The sequence below is a fragment of the Carcharodon carcharias genome, chromosome 4, assembly GCF_017639515.1.
Source record: "Carcharodon carcharias isolate sCarCar2 chromosome 4, sCarCar2.pri, whole genome shotgun sequence".
Lineage (NCBI taxonomy): Eukaryota > Metazoa > Chordata > Chondrichthyes > Lamniformes > Lamnidae > Carcharodon > Carcharodon carcharias.
The window spans coordinates 132206799-132224912 of NC_054470.1; the positions used below are offsets into that span (position 1 = coordinate 132206799).

Genomic DNA, 18114 nt, shown 5'->3' on the forward strand with positions numbered 1-18114 from the left:
TTCTTAACAGGTACTTTTGTTACTTCTACACCCAAAGGGTGCTTACATAAGGCCATGTGACTTGTGATTTTCTATTCCTCTACCTCCACAATGTTGTGACTGATTGTCGGTTCCATTTTCCTTCAGTTTTATTCGTATTTTTGTTTGCTCTGTGTTGTCTTTGGGAAGCCACAGTCAATATTTTTTCTGGGAAGTTGATGCATAATGATTATTCCAAGGCTTGTTTGGATCTCCTATCTTAGATGGTTTTTCATTATTTTCAATCCATCACATAATGGAAATGGTTACAACATCGACTACCTTTGAAATCTTGAAACTACTCATCATTTTTGATATATAATAGATTAAGTAAAGAAGTATGTAACATTTGAGCATATTTGTTACTATTAACTTCCTGTTAACTTAGAGGTTCTTGTGCTATAATCAATAAAAAAAAGTCACCCGGGCCATTTCTAGATCGAAATAGGTTTTTAAATTATTTTTAGCTTTATCATAATTTTGAAATACTGATGATGGACTCTAAAGGCGTCAAGGGGTATGAGGAGTGTGGCGTTGAGATAGAGGATCAGCCATGATCATATTGAATGGCGGAGCAGGCTCGAAGGGCCAAATGACCTACTCCCCCTATTTTCTATGTTTCTTTGATTTACCTATGTTTGAATTCTTCCAGGGAGCTATTTTGAAATCCAAACTCCAAGCAGCAAGCCTTATTTATATAATGTAATATCACAATTAAAATGAACATGAACTTGATGGAAAAGTGAATCCTGCTGAAACTGTTACAAATGGTCATTCCAGCAATATGTTCAGTTTAAAAAAACCTTGACTATCTCAAAATTAAAGTATACTGCTCAGAGTAGCTGTTGGGATACATATGTGGTCTTTAAACGTTTGGTAGTACAGAACTTAAGTATTGCTGAAAAAAAGAGATATGCTATCAAAACTTTTTCAGCTTGCACTCATCAGGACAGCTATGCAAGATAAACCAACAGGAAAGGGGACAACTGTTTTTGTTTACTGTTGGTTTATCTTGCATAGCTGTCCTGTTGATTGCAAGATGAAAAAGTTTCAATAGCATGTCTCTTTTTTTCAGCAATACTAAAGTTATGCAGTCTTTGTACTTTGCTGTGTTCACTTCTACATGACTGTCCATTTATTTACTTTGTATTTACTGTCCATATCTTTGGTGTACTAATAATAGAACAATTTATGATACAGTCAAATGCTGAAAATATTCAGTCATAGCTAAGAAAAAACAAACCAAATAGGATGCTAGATGAGGCTGTTAAATCAGTAGACTACAAGTCAGAAGATATCTTGCTAAAACAATACAGTATCCTGGTCATACTGCGCCTTGAGTGCTGTGAACAGTTTGGCCACTGAAACATAAAGGAGACAGTCAAGCTCTAGTGGCGGCACAGAGACACACGATTGATGCGTAGTATCAGAGGATTGAATTATGAAGGGAAAAAAAACCAGAAACTTAGGCTGTGGAACCGTGAAGGGAGGTGATACCAAATAGCATGGAGAAGGTAAATATGGAACACAACATCAAGTAAAATTGACAGTTCAAGGAAGCAAAGGATCAAATTGCAAAAGGGTGATGTCAGGAAGTTCTCAGAAAGCATGATGGGATCGAATTCTGGGCAAAGCAATGGAGACAAAAGTTTGGAATAATTTTAAAAAGTTTTTGGGCATTGTGGTTTTTTATCTGGATGGATGAGCCAAAGTGGGCCATTTGGCATTCTTCATCTGTACTATCTGATCACCAGCAAAAAGGAAATCTTGTGTGTAGAGATGAGATACTCATATTATAGGATTCTTCAGACGAAGGAGGTGATTGCCAGTTGAATAATTTTATGACATATATTACTGGAAGGACTGTTGAACTGTAATTAGGATTTTGTAAACCTTAAAATACTATGCTAATTTGTGGTTGGTAAATTTGAACTACTGTATTTTTCAACAATTTACCCAAAAATTAGATTCTTGACCTTCAGAGTATTCCGAGTAGAAAATAGTGTAAGTTACAGATGGATTTAGTTTTAAGTAAACCTTGGACTAGTGTATGCATGTAAGCATATCAGTCATGGAGGTCATGTATGTTTGTGTTTCACTTCCTGACTGTATTTAGAGTGATTTAGAAATTTCAAAACAAGTCTGCATGTAAGATACTCTGAAATGTAAAATTTATATGAAAATATGTTTCAGATGCGTCTATACCTGGTAATCAGCTGCTGTTTTTGTTGCATTATGTCCTAGTTAATTTTTTTAAAATCGTGCTTTTATGCCACACTTCCCAAGGATGTCCCAAAATGCTCTACAGCCAATGAAATGCTTTCAAAGTGTAGTCACCACTGTAGTAATGCCATCTTTACCATCTCGTAAATCATGAGATAAACCATTAAAAATCGAGATTTGATAAAATCATGAGTTTCTATTTTTTTTAAACATTAACCTAGATAGATAACAGTTGGTTTATAATCCTTATTAGAGGATTATTCAATCTCCAACAAGTTAGGAGCCTTCACAAAAAACAGTTACTGATTCTGAAAATGCTTTTTAAATATCTGAGCTGTTAGCCGCACGTTTAAAAAAAATAAGATCTACTATTGGCAGAAACAGCTGCTCCTTATAGAATGAAACCTAACCCATGTGCCTAAGCTTAATACATTAAGATACGTTAGTTTACTTTGAAGTAACTATTATCACCTCCGAACTGAGTTATTCAAAATATGATAGTGGAGGTTAATTTAATACAAACGTGAATAAACTGACAAGTAACGACTCTCTGGTCCATTCAACATCTCACAGACAATTGTGATACCTTGTATTTCACTGTATATACACTTTCCACCATAAATGGAAAGATTCTAATGACCAGATTCAATGATCAGTTTTAATTATTATTTTCATTTACTATATCTTGAAATAATGTAATAAATGGGCATGTGGGATAATAGATACTTAGTGAACAGTAAAGCTGGCCTGATCTTTTAGTACCAAAACGAAAGTAAGAAAAATAGCTCAACTCTTGTATGGATAGGCTTGAAGTTTGTCCTTTCACACCATTTTTGTAATAATATAGGATTACTGTGCAAGTTGCTAAATTATATAGAACCCATACACTAATAGTTTCAAGTGATTGTATACTGGTTATTTAGTCGGTGTATTTGTCACTTTTGCAATAAATGAGATAAAGATCTGTTCGTACAATTTTGGATCTAAGGATCCATTGCTTAATACCACAACTCTGGGTAATGTAGCAGAACTGTGCTACAATGCCACCATGAGGCTGTTAGGGTTATCAGGATCTAAATGCAGTTAACTAGTCCATTTTCTCTATCAAAGATTATTTTCAATTTTCCTTCTAGATAGCTCTTCTGGTTGCAGAACCATTAGACTGTACGATCAGTGGTGGATCTAGCCATAATTAGTATTTGTATGCTAGTGCTTGCATGCAGAGGCTCTAGCTTACTGATGAGGCTAGGAATTAACCTGTGGTTTTATATCTGCTTTTAGTATAGGGAAAAAGTTAATATTGGAAATGCACAGGGCTTTTAAATATTTTTGGACTAATTTATGGCCAGGAAAACTAAATGGAAAGTACTTTACTAATTTAATTTGTATTCTGTACATTTCATGGGCTGACACCTTCAATCTCTAATATTGCCTGTCTCCACCCCTACCGTAGACGATTGACTATGGAAGCCCTTATCCATACATTTGTTAGCTCCAGACTCACCTACTCCAATGCTCTTCTGCCCACTCTCACTTCCTATATCCTCCATAAACTTCAGCTCTTCCAAAACTCTGCTGCCCATATCATATCCCATGCCGTGTCCCAATCACTAATCACCTTTGTGCTCACTGATCTACATTGACTCCTGATCCCCAATATAAATTTCTCACTCTCCACTTTCATGATCTTGCCCCTCCCTATCTCTGAATTTTTTTTCACCGTGCAACTCTCCTCTGCATTCCTCTGGCTCTGATCTCTTAAAATCTCCTTAAGATCTACCTATGTGACTAATCATTTATTCACTGTCTCCTTCAGCCCCATGTTTATTGTCATCTGATAGCAGCCCATGAAACGTACAGATTGTACAATGTACAAATTAAATTTAAGTACTTTACATTTAGTTTCCCTGTCCATAAATTAATCCCAAAATATTTAAAAGCCCTGTGTATTTCCAATATTAACTTCTTCCCTATAGAGCCAGAAATTCCATTTCCCAATCACCAACTCAATCCCTCTCCCTGGCTAATTGCTTATGGGTGAACCAGACTCTTTGCAGCCTTGGTGTTTTATTTGACCCCAATATAAACTTCTGACCACATGTCAATGCCATCACTAAGCCACCGATTTCCATCTGTAACATTGCATTAACCCATCCCTACCTACTCTCATCGACTGCTGAAACTCTCATTCACCTAGTCACCTCTTGAGTTGACTAATTCCAATGCTTTCCAAACCTGCTTCCCACATTCTACCCTCTGTAAACCTGAGGCCATCCGAAGTTGTGCTGCCTTTGAGTTAACCCGCACCAAGTCCCCTTCCCCTGTCACCCTACACAACCCACATTGGTAACAGTTCAATTTCAAAATTCTCATCTTTGTTTTCAAATCTCTACATGACATTTTGTCAGTGTAACTTCCTAAAACCCTCCGAGATAATATGTAGTTCTGGCTTCTGGTGCATACCTGATGTTTAAGCTCTGGAATTCCCTTCCGAACCTCTCTGCCTCTCTACCTCTCTTTCCTCTTTTAAGATGCTTCTTAAAATGTGACTCTTTGACCGAGCGTTTGGTGATCTGTCCTAACATCATTTAATGTGGCTCTGTGTCAGATTTTATTTGATAATGTTCCTGTGAATAACCTTTGGATGCTTTATTACATTGAAAGAGCTATTTCAAAATAAATTGTTGAAAATGGCATTATATAAATACGAATTGATTTAATACTAATTTTATCAAATCCTTATAAGGTCACTCCATACCTACAACTTGACTCCAGTATTGGGGAAAAACAAGATAGTTTTGAAGTTGTGTACACATGCCAAATGGAAAGATTCAAATTATTACCACTGTACGCTGTGTAAGCCTGTTGCCATAGTAGATATCTTGCGATTGAAAAAAATTCTGACATTGATCAAGTTACAGTTGAATATTGGCATCTGGGCTGCTCACTAAACTAATTATAGCATTAATCATAATGTGACCGATTTGCCTAGAACTCTGGTGATTGTTCTTTCAAACACAAAACTGTAATTAGGAGCTACATTTATAATCCTAAAGAGATGAATGTCTTCTATAGTGTAGATGGTGCTCTCTCGCTCTCTCTTTATATATATATTATATATATTCCATATATATTTGTATATGTATATATTTGTTACAGTAGTGCTGAAAAAAAGAGACATGCTGTCAAAGCTTTTTATCTTGCACTCAGCAGGACAAATGTGAAAATGCCAAATTTCAAAGGGAACAACAGTTTATGAAAAGGTTCAATGTCTGGGCATGTCCCTTTTGCCTTTTTAAAAATTCATTCATGGGATGTGGGCATCGGTGACAAGGCCATAATTTGTTGCCCATCCGTAATTGCTCTTGAATCTGAGTGGCTTGATGGGCAATTTCGGAGGTAATTAAGACTCAACCTCATTGCTGCGGGCCTGGAGTCACGTGGAGGTCAGACCAAGTATGGATGGCAGATTTCCTTCCCTAAAGGACATTTATGAACTATATGGATTTTTACAACAATTGATAATTTCTTGGTTGTTATTAATGAAACTAGTTTTATATTCCAGATTTATTAATTGAATTTAAATTCCATCAGTTGCCATGGTAGGATTTGAACTTCCCCTGTACTCGGGACACGCCACTGCATATGAATATATGTAGATTGTAGCAAGTGTAAGTGCTACATTGTGAACTAGACTGGTAATCTGAAATTGGTTGTTAGTGTAATTCTTATCGCACTTGGGATTGTTCAGCAAATGCTGCCCAATTGCAGAATCACATATAACATTAGACATTATGTTCTGAGTTTTGCAAGCATGAGTTGGTTGAATGTGGCCAGTACTGTGCCTATTGTGAACAGATGAAGGGACATTCCATATTATTCATTTGTGTGGTAGACAGAGCGTCTTTTTGGCTTGACGGCAGCATCTTGTTTGTGGAAAACACCATGTGTTGTTACTTCATAATCACAGTGTGAAACGGCTAACTTCATCTGTTGCTCAGATTTTTAAGATACTTTATCCTTTCAGGGTAATTTGAGGTAGACTGGGCTCTTTTCAGGTCTGAAAGTGGTGGGCCACTCATGCATGTGTGTGATATGCAGTGAGCAATGACCTGACTGGGGTAGCCATTATCCTGCAAGATAACTTTGCACCTTATTTTTGTGTCAAGCTTGCATGGTGAGCAAATGGCTCAAGCCCTTTTTACGAGATTGCCAATAAGGTCAAACTTATAGCTTATGAAGTTGTAGGAATCCCAACACGCATATTGACCAGTAAAGGTAGACTTGTGGTAGACAGTAGTAGGGAGCCCATTAGCACATTTCTCAACTGGCATGTTGATGAAAGGGGGCTTGTTTGACTGCTCTATTTCAAAGGTGAATTTGAGTACGGGATGAACAATCCCAAGTGTGCCAAGAATTGCACTAACACCCAACTGAAGATTATTAGTTTGCTTGGTAATGTAGCACACTTGCGCATGCCAGAAGTGACATATATTCATATGCAGGGACCTGTCCTCTGCAGGCAGAAGGAAATATCCAGGCATTGCACCTTTTTTGAATGAACAAATGCATGGGGGGCAATAGCTTCCTGGTGCATTCATTATGGCAATATTTTGACCAATCACAACCAACATTTCAACCAATCACCCATTTTCTTATGCAGTATAAATTGTTGTTCCCTTTGAAATTTGGCATTCTTGCATCTGTCATGCATGCAAGATGAGAAACTTCACAGCATGTCTCTTTTTTTCAGCAGTACACAAGTTCTGTACTACCAAGTGAAAATTTGTTACTGCTTATTGTTGAGCATGGGACAGTGTTTCAGTGGAAGGGCTCTGATTATGATTTTTAAACTACTTTAGTCAGTGATTATTCAGAATACTTAAAAAATATTTTTAGAGTTTTACATTATCATATATTGCAAGCATTAAATTTATATGATGTAGAAAATCTGCTTTGTGGTTGCTTTATGAATATTACTGTATATGGTGTTCTGTAGTGCCCAACCAATCAGCTGATATAGATGGCAGTGTCCTTATATATTGCCTTCCTCTTGGGCTACAACTCACTCTGTTCTTACTTAAAACATGTACAATTGTTCCTCTTAATGTGAGTTAAGTAAAATCATAGTACTGAAAATCTAAGAATATTGCATTGTTTTAACGCAGCATAAGCTTAATTTTGAGATGCTGACCAAGCCACACATAGTTTTTAAGAACATGGTCTTACGTGGTTTGGTGTCAACTTTCATCTGATTATGTTCCTGTGAAGCAGCTTGGGACATTTCATCGCATTAAAGTCACTCTATAAATGGTATTGTTGTTAATAGTGAACAGCATTAGATTAGCCCTAACTCCCTGAACACTTTGAATCTTTTGGTTCAACACATATATTTAGACAAAGGTGACTGCAACCTCAGTAACATCATTGCAGTCCTCTCTGGTATGTTCTTATTGGATATGAAGTTTGGAGATGTTAGCTAAAGATGTTGGGAGTGGGGGAGAATTAATATAAAATGCCTTGTATATAACATGCACGTCCATTTTTAGTTTGTTCTTGAGATGTGGATATATAGCAAGGCCACATTTATTACCCATCTCTGTCACCAGCCTTATTCCAGTTGGTGAATTCTTTCAGATATCATTCTTGTGTCAATAGGAAACACTTAAAATGAGAATTCCTGTGCAAAAGCGCTTGAGGTGCAAATCACTTAATTTTGTTCACCAATTTGATCTTAACTCCTGAGAAGATTTTCTTTTCATTTTTTCTTTGATATCTCCTGTTCCTAGTACCCTGTTCACTGCTGTCTCTTTGAACCCACCCTGCTGCTTTTGCTGTGCTCCCCTATCTTAAACCATTTAAAAGCATTTCCCTCCAGTCCACTGGCCTCTTTCCACAGCAACGGTTATATCAGGTATGAGATGACAAACATCAGATGGCTTTATGGAAAGAACTCAGTCAGCAAACAGATGTCTTGAGGAGAGTGACTCAAAATTGCGACCAGGAAAAAAACACACGAGAGCAAAAAGAGTTCCTGGAAAATGTAGATCAATTGAAAGAGAATCGGGAACATATTATCAGCCAGTTTAGCTTATTTTTGTCATGTAACAATCTCCCGTATTCCGATCTAATCACTTTAAATCTGCTTATTTTTCTTTTGTTGTGGATCTTGCTTTTTACCCCCTTTCACTTGCTGCTTTCCTTTCTTACAAGCAATTCTCATGAAGGAGTATACCTGAAGTGTTCAAAATGTTTATATGTTAAATATTTGGAACTTTCTTTACAGATGCTGTCTGCCATAATGGGTTTTTCCAGTTTTTTCTGTTTTTTGTTCTATTGGGACACTTTTTTTCAACTTAAATTTTAATTTAATAGGGAAAGTGAATCAGTGAGGTTCCCTTAGGACCTTTGAAGCCCGTAAGGAGCTTCCTACAGTAGGTTCATGGTTTTGCTGAACAAAGATTGACCTTATGGAAGTATTTTCTTTAATAAACTTGTGGAGCAGTTCCTTTCATTGATGATGCATTCTAGAGACCCATTGGCATCCTCCTTGGATCACTTGCATGTAGTGCAGATTCCAACCATCACTCTTAATTATTTTTAGGCTGTATTTATTTGTGCCTCCACACTAAGAGCTTTCCTGCACATGTGTGGAGACAGTGTCAGTCGCAGTAAGTGAGAGATGCTTTAATTGCATGGTGTCATAACTCACTATATCATTTGCAACTAGACAGACATCCTAAATTAAGTTTGAGATGCAAACTGAAACCTGGTATTAGGGAGTAAATTAAGACAACCATGTTAGGATTGACTTCCCCAAAATGTTCTGTTCAACTGCCAGTCATTATTATTAAAATTCTCATCAGAAATGCATAGAATTATTGTTCCTTTAAATAGGAATTTTTATAACTGCTATCAAAGAGGTTTTGCGAAGCATCAAAATGTACAAACTTATTCCATCCTGCATTACTTATTAACGTCTACTGTTTTCTACAAATGAATGTATTCTTCGGTTGTCCCAGCAAGCACCGTTAATACCTGCGACAAGCATCTTTATTCATCACAAAAATAAAAAAAAGTAATAATTCACAGTCCAGTGTGGGACTTGTGATAATGACTCTGGGATTAAGAACCCCATTAACTATCAAATTAGTTAGCCGACCTGTGCAGGAATTTGGATTTGCTGCAACACCAACACTCTTGCTTCTGACTGGAAAGACGTCAGGATCAGTGACCCATGCGCCAGTGGTACTGGTTTTTATGCCAGGTCTTTGTCACCAGCAATGTGTTGTGTACCAGGTGTCCAGCCAGTTGCTCCCTCTAGTGTTTGGACATGCAATTTTTTTTGCACAAAATATATTTTATCCATAAAATATCTAAAAGAATTTTACAAACCATTTCAAAACAGGCATTGCAAAATGTGCAATGATTTTCAAATTTTCTACATAGATCATGTTGCATTCTGAGATGTTTCAATACAATTGTGATACATGTAATATTTACTGTATACATTCAGTGTGAGTCATACAGCCTGAAGGATTCTATACATTTTCCAGCCCCTCGATGCACTGTGGCTGAAGGCCATTAGACTGCAACCTTTCTCCCTTGCGCTTCTGCAGCGGCTGTTCCAAGCTTTAGCGTATCCCTCAGTACATAGTTCTGGACCTTGGAATGTGCCGGTCTGCAACACTCAGGCGTGAACAACTCTTTGCACTGGAAGACCAGAAAGTTTTGCACAGCAGGAAGGGTGTGTTTCCCCAAGTTGATGATCCTCCAGCTGCAGTTGATGTTTGTCTCAGTATGCGTCCCTGGGAGCAGCCCAGAGAGCAGAATCCTGCCCCACAAAACTGCTCGGGATGAACTGCATCTCTCTGCAGACCTCCTTTGCAAAGGCACATTCCAGAAGGAGATGAACAATGGTTTCTTCCCCATCACAGCCACCTCGAGAGCAACTTGTGGAGGGGGTATGACTCCAGGCCTGTACAAATAATTGGACTCGATTTGTTTGTTTTATAACAAATGTGTGTAGAACAGAAGTTGCGTTTGAACTTCCAGCTGGAAGTCAATCCCTGCCAGTCATTATAGGTGAAAATATGATGCACTGGGCTTCCTAATGCTTATCTGCACATAAAACTTTCAAAGAACTTAATGTGCACTGGCTTGGTTAGGCTGTAGCATTTGTACAATATTTGTGGTATGGAATTGCCCTTTCTAAGCTCTGGCCCGCATTCTATAGCAATGCCAAATTAGAATTTTTAGTGCATGTCTTGCATTAGAGTATTGTGAAGGAATGTAGTGCCTCAATGCAAGACCTGTAGTATAAATAAGAACCTAAAGAACATTAAGAAATATAGTTTTCTTCTGCAGACGTGCGGGTGAAGTCCATATATACACAAGAGGAATATTAAGGAGATTGAAACCTTCTGTGTGACAATTGTATTTTATAACAGGTTCCTTCGATGCTTGCTTTGTTTCTTAAATTCAGCATCAGCAGAATGAATAAGAATTTGTCATTGGCAACAGGAAAATGAACCTGTTATAATAAATTTTATCCTGTGGTGCTACTTTTGAATATTCATGTACAAATGGCTTGCTGAATATTTTGGTTTTTTGTTTATACATGTCTTAGTAAACTTTTCAAATCAGAATCTCTTAGTTTAAATCAGTTTCTCAAATCTCTCAGTAGCATTTCTCATTTTCTGTCATCATACTTGTGTGGGCTGTAATATATTCAACTACAGTGAAATTACGATGAGTCAAGCTTGGATGACATGAAATTCTGGTTATGTCCAAGTCGTGAACCATTCCTGCGGGCAGAATAGCAAATCCCATAGAACGATACCAGTGATAAGCTGAAATTCCACACTGGTAACTCTGGATGAGCCAAACTTGTCTAACCTTTTCATATGACTGTGCCGACCTGAGTGAAGTTAGACCATGAGTATGAAGTACTGGAGCACTGAGCAAACCATCATTTGACATAGAGATCTCCCTATGAAAGGACATTCAAAGTCTCTAAGTATGGCGAAACCTGAAAAAGTTGAAAGTATTGTTGAGGGGAGAGAAAGTGAGGTTGATACAGCAAGTGGAATACCATGGAAGGAAGTGGAATGCATTCTTCAGAACAGCCCAGAAAGCACAGAGTCCTGTGTCACTGAACTACTCGGGATGAACCTTGACAAAAATCACTATCAATCTCCAGACCTTTGCAAAAGCACATTCCAGAAGGAGGTCCACCACAGACACCTCGAGAGCAACTTGTGAAGGAGGTGTGACTCGGTGATTTACCTTTGAGTTTGTCCACCATTATGAAGCACAAGGTGCACATCTTGGAACAATCTGACAAGCAGGCATTCCCTCCAGCAATGACGAGGATGAGAGTGGCTGCTTATCCCAACAGTGAAGAAGCTCGTTCATGTGGCTCAAGGCAGCCCGAGCAGAGTTCTCACCTCCAGTACAACCCTGGAGAAAAGGGAAGTTGCCCTGGCAAAAACTATTCTAGAGGCCATATTCATGATGAAGAGGGCTTGGAAGATGGTAATGGAACCCACAGTTGCCAACTGCTTCCTTCCATTACACTGGGTTCAAACAGGTTACATCTGTACAAGATGTCAAAGACAGGGAGGAGCAGGCTAAGGCCAACCGACCCAATGAAGCACTTTTCAATTGCCTGTGGGAGGCCAGCATGGAAATTTCAACAGATACAACGATGGAAACTTAAATGGAGATGGCTGATGCTGTACGCTGCAAGACCAGACTAACTGATGAAGCAATCATAGATGCATTCCACGCCTGAAGAGTCCGATGAACATCTGTCTGCCTGCTCATCTCCCAAGCCGATGCTGCATACATGTTTGACTGCATTGATGGTATGGACTGTATCATGCATGTTTGAAGACAGTGTGCTAAGCAGAAAAAGATATTAGAGAGTTTTTCCAGAGCTATTTCCTGATAGTTTTCAATGCAAAGCTCTGGCCTTTTACAAGTTGAGGTCATTGTAAGGTGCGAACAAATTGAATAAAGACTTTTTCACGCATTTACTGCGTTTTCATTTGACACTTGAATCTGTTGTTTTTGGCATAGACTGCATTTGTAGGCATATTGGGTTACATAGAGATGTATTCATGTGGGAATGGGGCTTACTCGACTATCACGAAGCTTCACTTGACACAAATTTGTGGGTGGACCCCCTCATCAAGTTTTTACTGTATGATGAACTAATGTGATGATGCTTTTATCTACTCATCAACCCTTCACCCATCCAGCAACAACTTAGAATATATCCACATGAGTTGTCTCATTTTGGAAACCATCATGTTGTATACAAATTTAGAATTACACTGGCAAAAATATATCCGGGTGCACTGATTTCAACAATTTCAGAAGCTCTCACTGTGTATCCCCTCATGTTCAAGAGATCGGCACCAAAGCTGCAAGCTGTTAACTATCACCAGCAGAGAGCCTGCATGTTGAAATGTGTTCCCATTCCAACAAGCATAAAATGAAAAAGAAAAATTCCAAAAGGAGGACCCAACAAAAAGTTAAATATAGTATCAAACTTAAAGAAAAAGCATATAATTACGCAAAGATGGGTGACAGTTCAGAAGATTGAACAGAATATCAAAAATTGCAAAGAATGGCTAAAATATTAACAAGGAGGGAAAAATTAGAGAAAGCTAGCTAGAAATATAAAGACAGTAAAGAGTTTCTATAGATATTTTTTTAAAAAGTTAACAAAGTGAGCATTGGTCATAAATAAAGTGAGTCTGGGGAATTAATAATGGAAAATAAGGAGACGGCAGATGAATTGAACAGGTATTTTGCATCGATCTTCACTATAGAGGATACAAGTACCATCCCGGAAATAGCTGTAAGTCAGGAAATGGAAGGCATGGAGGAATTTAAGAAAATTATAATTACCAGGGAAGTGGTACTAAGCAAATATTTGGAGGTGCCAGCTGACAAGCCCCTGAGTCCCCTGATGGACTTCATTGTACGGTTTTAAAAGAAGTGGCTAGTAAGATAGTTGATGTGTTGATTTTAAGTTCTAGGCTTGGATTCAGAATTTTGAATGGGCCTATGGCCGTGACTTTTAGCCATGAAAAGTGCCCTGGGAGGGCAAGGTTTCTTTAAAAAATTGAGCAGCAGGTGAAGCGAGCTGTTTCATGCTGCTAGTATGCAATAGCAACACACGTGGTATTCACCACTAACCTGACAAGCCAAAAAGCCTATTTCACAAATGTGTAATGGGGCGAATTAATTTCAGTGCCAGTTTGATCAGAGATCACAGAATCTCGCAGTGCAGAAGAGTCCCTTCGACCCATTGAGTCTGCACCGATAAGTGAGAAACACCTGACCTACCTACCTAATCCCATTTGCCAGCACTTGGCCCGTAGCCTTGAATGTTATGACGTGCCAAGTGCTCATCCAGGTACTTTTTAAAAGACATGAGGCAACCTGCCTCCATCGCCCTCTCAGGCAGCACATTCCAGACCGTCACCACCCTCTGGGTTTTTCCTCACATCCCCCCTAAACCTCCTGTCCCTCACCTTAAACTTGTGTCCCCTCGTGACTGACCCTTCAACTAAGGGGAACAGCTGCTCCCTATCCACCCTGTCCATGCCCCTCATAATCTTGTACACCTCGATCAGGTCACCCCTCAGTCTTCTCTGCTCCAACGAAAACAACCCAAGTCTATCCAATCTCCTTTCATAACTTAAATGTTTCATCTCAGGGAACATCCTGGTGAATCTCCTCTGCACCCCCTCCAGTGCAATCACACCCTTCCTATAATGTGGCGACCTGAACTGCACACAGTACTCCAGCTGTGGCCTCACCAAGGTTCTATACAACTCCAACACGACCTCCCTACTTTTGTAATTTATGCCTCAATTGTTAAAGGCAAGTGTCCCATATGCCTTTTTCACCACTCCACTAAAATGCCCCTCTGCCTTCAGAGATCTATGGACACACACACCAAGGACCCTTTGTTCCTCAGAACTTTCAAGTGTCATGCTGTTCATTGAATACTTCCTTATCAAATTACTCCTTCCAAGGTATATCACCTCATACTTTTCAGGGTTAAATTCCATCTGCCACTTATCTGCCCATTTGACCATCCCATCGATATTTTATTGTAGCCCAAGACACTCAACCTCACTGTTAACCACCTGGCCAATCTTTGTGTCATCTGCAAACTTACTAATTCTAGTATCCCCCACATAGTCATCTATGTCATTTATATAAATGACGGTTAATAGGGGACCCAGCACAGATCCTGTGGTATGCTACTAGACACGGGCTTCCAGTCACTAAAGCAGCCTTCTGTCATCACCCTCTGTCTCCTACAACTAAGCCAATTTTGAATCCACTTTATCAAATTACCCTGTATCCCATGTACATTTCCCTTCTTTATAAGTCTCCCATGGGAGACCTTGTCAAAGGCTTTGCTGAAATCCATATAAACTACATCAACTGCACTACCCTCATCTACACACCTGGTCACCTCCTCAAAAAATTCAATCAAATTTGTTAGGCATGACCTCCCTCTGACAAAGCCATGCTGACTATCCCTGATCAAACCTTTGCCACTCCAACTGGAGATAGATATTCTCTCCTTCAGAATTTTCTCCAATAGTTTCCCTACCACTGACGTGAGACTCAAAATGGTCTGTTGTTCCCTGGCTTATCTCTACAACGTTTCTTAAATAGCGGAACCACATTAGCTGTTCTCCAGTCCTCTGGCATCTCCCCTGTGGCCAGAGAGGAATTAAAAATTTGGGTCAGAACCCCTGAGATCTCCTCCCTTGCCTCCCTCAGCAGTCTGGGACACAAATCATCCAGACCTGGAGATAAGTCCACTTTTAAGCCTGCCAACATCTCCAATACCTTGTCACTCCCTATATCAATTTGCTCAAGAACCTCGCAGTCTCTCTCCCCGAGTTCCATACCTTCATCCTCATTCTCTTGGGTGAAGACGGATGTGAAGTATTCGTTCAACACTCTACCGATGTCCTCTGGCTCCACCCATAGATTGCCCCCTTGTCCCTAATGGGCCCTACTCTTTCCCTGGTTATCCTCTTCCCATTGATATACTTATAGAATATCTTGGGATTTTCCCTACTTTTAGCAGCCAGAGCTTTCTCATATCCCCTCTTTGCTCTCCTAATTGCTTTCTTAAGCTCCACCCTGCACTTTCTGTACTCCATTAATGCCTCCGCTGATTTGCTCCCTTTGTACCAGCTAAAAGCCTCTCTTTTCCTTCTCATTGTAACCTGAATATCTCTGGTCATCCATGGTTCCCTGGGCTTGTTACTCCTTTCTATCACCCTAGAGGGAACATGTTGAGCCTGTACCCTCCCCATTTCCTTTTTGAATGCCCCCCCACCTACTTCTCTTCTGTAGATTTCCCCACAAGTAGCTGTTCCCAGTCTCCCTTGGCCAGATCCTGCCTTTTTTGATTAAAACCCGCTCTCCCCAATCCAAAACGATTTTTTTTGCAACTTGTCTACTTCTTTGTCCATAACAAGCTTAAATTGTACCATGTTGTGGTCGCTATCACTAAAATGCTCTCCCATCACCACTTCAGCCACCTGTCAGGCTTCATGCCCCAGAATTTGGTCCAGCACTGCGCCATCCCTTGTTGAACCCTCTACGTATTGACCTAAAAAGTTCTCCTGTACACATTTCAAGAAATCCACTCCAACCAAGCCCTTAACGTTATGTCTATCCCAATTAATGTTGGGAAAGTTGAAATCACCTAATATAATTACCCTATTGTTATTGTTTTTACACACCTCCGCAAATTGTGCACATATTTGCTCCTCAATTTCCTGCTGACTATCTGGGGCTCTATAATAAACACCTAACAATGTGGCTGCCCCTTTTTTATTCCTAAGCTCTACCCACAAAGCTTCATTCGATGCCCCCTCCAAGATATCATCTCTCCTTACTGCATTAACTGACTCCTTAACTAATAATGCAATGCCTCCTCCTCTTTGACCCCCTCCCCTGCCTTGCCTGAAGACTCTATATCCCGGAATGTTGAGCTGCCAATCCTGCCCCTCCCTCAACTACGTCTCTGTGTTGCCTACTATATCACAATTCCACATGTCAATCCTCACCCTTAACTCATCCGTTTTACCTGTAATACTCCTGGCATTAAAGTAGAGGCCATCCAGCCTTGCCTTGCTCCCTTGAAGCTTACTGCAGCTGTACTCCCTCTGACTTGATTGTTTTACTGTATTACGATGTGTCCCTATTCTGCTAACATTCTGTGTCCCCTCTCCCTGCTGAATTAGTTTAAATTCCTCCCAACAGCACTAGCAAACCCACCCGCAAGGATGTTTGTCCCGCTCTGGTTCAGATGTAGACCGTCCTGCTTGGACAGGTCCCACCTTCCCCAGAAACGGTCCCAGTGATCCAGGAATCTAAAACTGTCCCTCCTGTACCAACTCTTAAGCCACGTATTCATCTGCGCTATTCTCCTATTTCTGTGCTCGCTAGCACATGGCACTGGGTGTAAACCAGAGATTACAACCCGACAGGTCCTGCTTTTCAGTCTACTGCCTAACTCCCTGAATTCTTGATGCAAGACCTCATCCCTCTTTCTACCTATGTCATTGGTACCAACATGTACCATGACCTCTGCCTTATCACCCTCCCCCTTCAGGATGCCCTGCAGCCGTTCAGTGACATCCCAGACCCTGGCACCAGGGAGGCAACACATCATCCTGGAGTCATGTTGATGGCTACAGTAGTGCCTGTCTGTTCCCCTGTCTATAGAATCCCCTATTACTATTGCTCTTCCTCCCTTCCTGTACTGACAGGCTGCTTGTGGTGCCAGAAGATTGGCTCCGTCTGCACTTCCTAGAGGAACCAGCACCCTCATCAACCTCCAAAATGGAATACCGATTTGCAAGCGGGACCCCAGGGGACTTATGACCTACCTGCCTGTTTCTCTTGGACTGTCTGGTGGTCACCCATTCCCTTCCTTCCTCAAGTCCCTTCAACTACGGTGTGACCACTTCTCTAAACGTGCTATCCACAATGCTCTCAGACTTGCGGATGCTCCACATTGTCCCCAGCTGTCGTTCCAGCTCTGAAACCCGAGCTTCCAGGAGCTGCAGCTGGACACACTTCTTGCACACATGCTGGTCCTGGGCACTGGAAATGTTCCCGGCTTCCCACATGGAGCACGAGGAGCACACCATGGCTTTGAGCTCTCCTGCCATGACTTATCCCTTTAATTTAAACCTTTTAAATCAATTACTCTAGGGCTCTTCTTTCCTGATCCTCATTACTACAGAATATGCAAACTATAAACCACAAAAAGACCTTAAACTATAAGCGATAAAAGTAGTAAGTACTTATCCGACCTTTCCCTGTACTTACCAGGCATTTACCTTGTAGCCTCTACTGCTGCAGAAGGGAAGACCACTCTCTGAAGATTTAAGAAGTTGGATAGCAAAGAAAAAATGCAAAGAGCACCTCTTCCCCTTCTGCACCGAATTCCCACTGAGCACCAAATTGCCAATGCCCACAGGCACTCAGGATGAGGTCTCTCCCCTGCTTGTGTGCAAGCACACGGATCCAAGTTTGTAGACCGTACGCCCCAAAGACTGGTGGATCGTATCAAAGAGCATGTCCCAGCCACTGTTTGCAATGGGCAAGCAACAGATGGTACCCAACCAGCCCGTGCTTGCAAATTTCAAAACACTGTGTCCAACATTAGATGTGATTCCGTAATTGGACAACATGTGCTAGAATTACGCTGAAACCAATTTAAGATGGTCAGTCGGGCTTGCAGTTTGGCGAATTTGCGTGTACTGGAAGCTACATGTATTAACACACAGGATCCTGTTCTTTGTAGAC

General features: G+C 40.3%; 1 protein-coding gene across 3 annotated transcripts in view; it reads left to right on the forward strand.

The window, feature by feature from the left end:
- chd1 (chromodomain helicase DNA binding protein 1) overlaps positions 1-18114 on the forward strand; it is a 203795-nt gene that overhangs the window by 25086 nt on the left and 160595 nt on the right. The window contains exon 1 of one of the 3 annotated variants that reach the window (XM_041185545.1): positions 1200-1532. The exons of the other annotated variants lie outside the window; for them this stretch is intronic. The gene's annotated coding sequence lies outside the window, so the exon portion shown is untranslated. Of the gene's footprint in view, positions 1-1199; positions 1533-18114 lie in introns of those variants that run through there. 3 annotated transcript variants of the gene reach the window in all.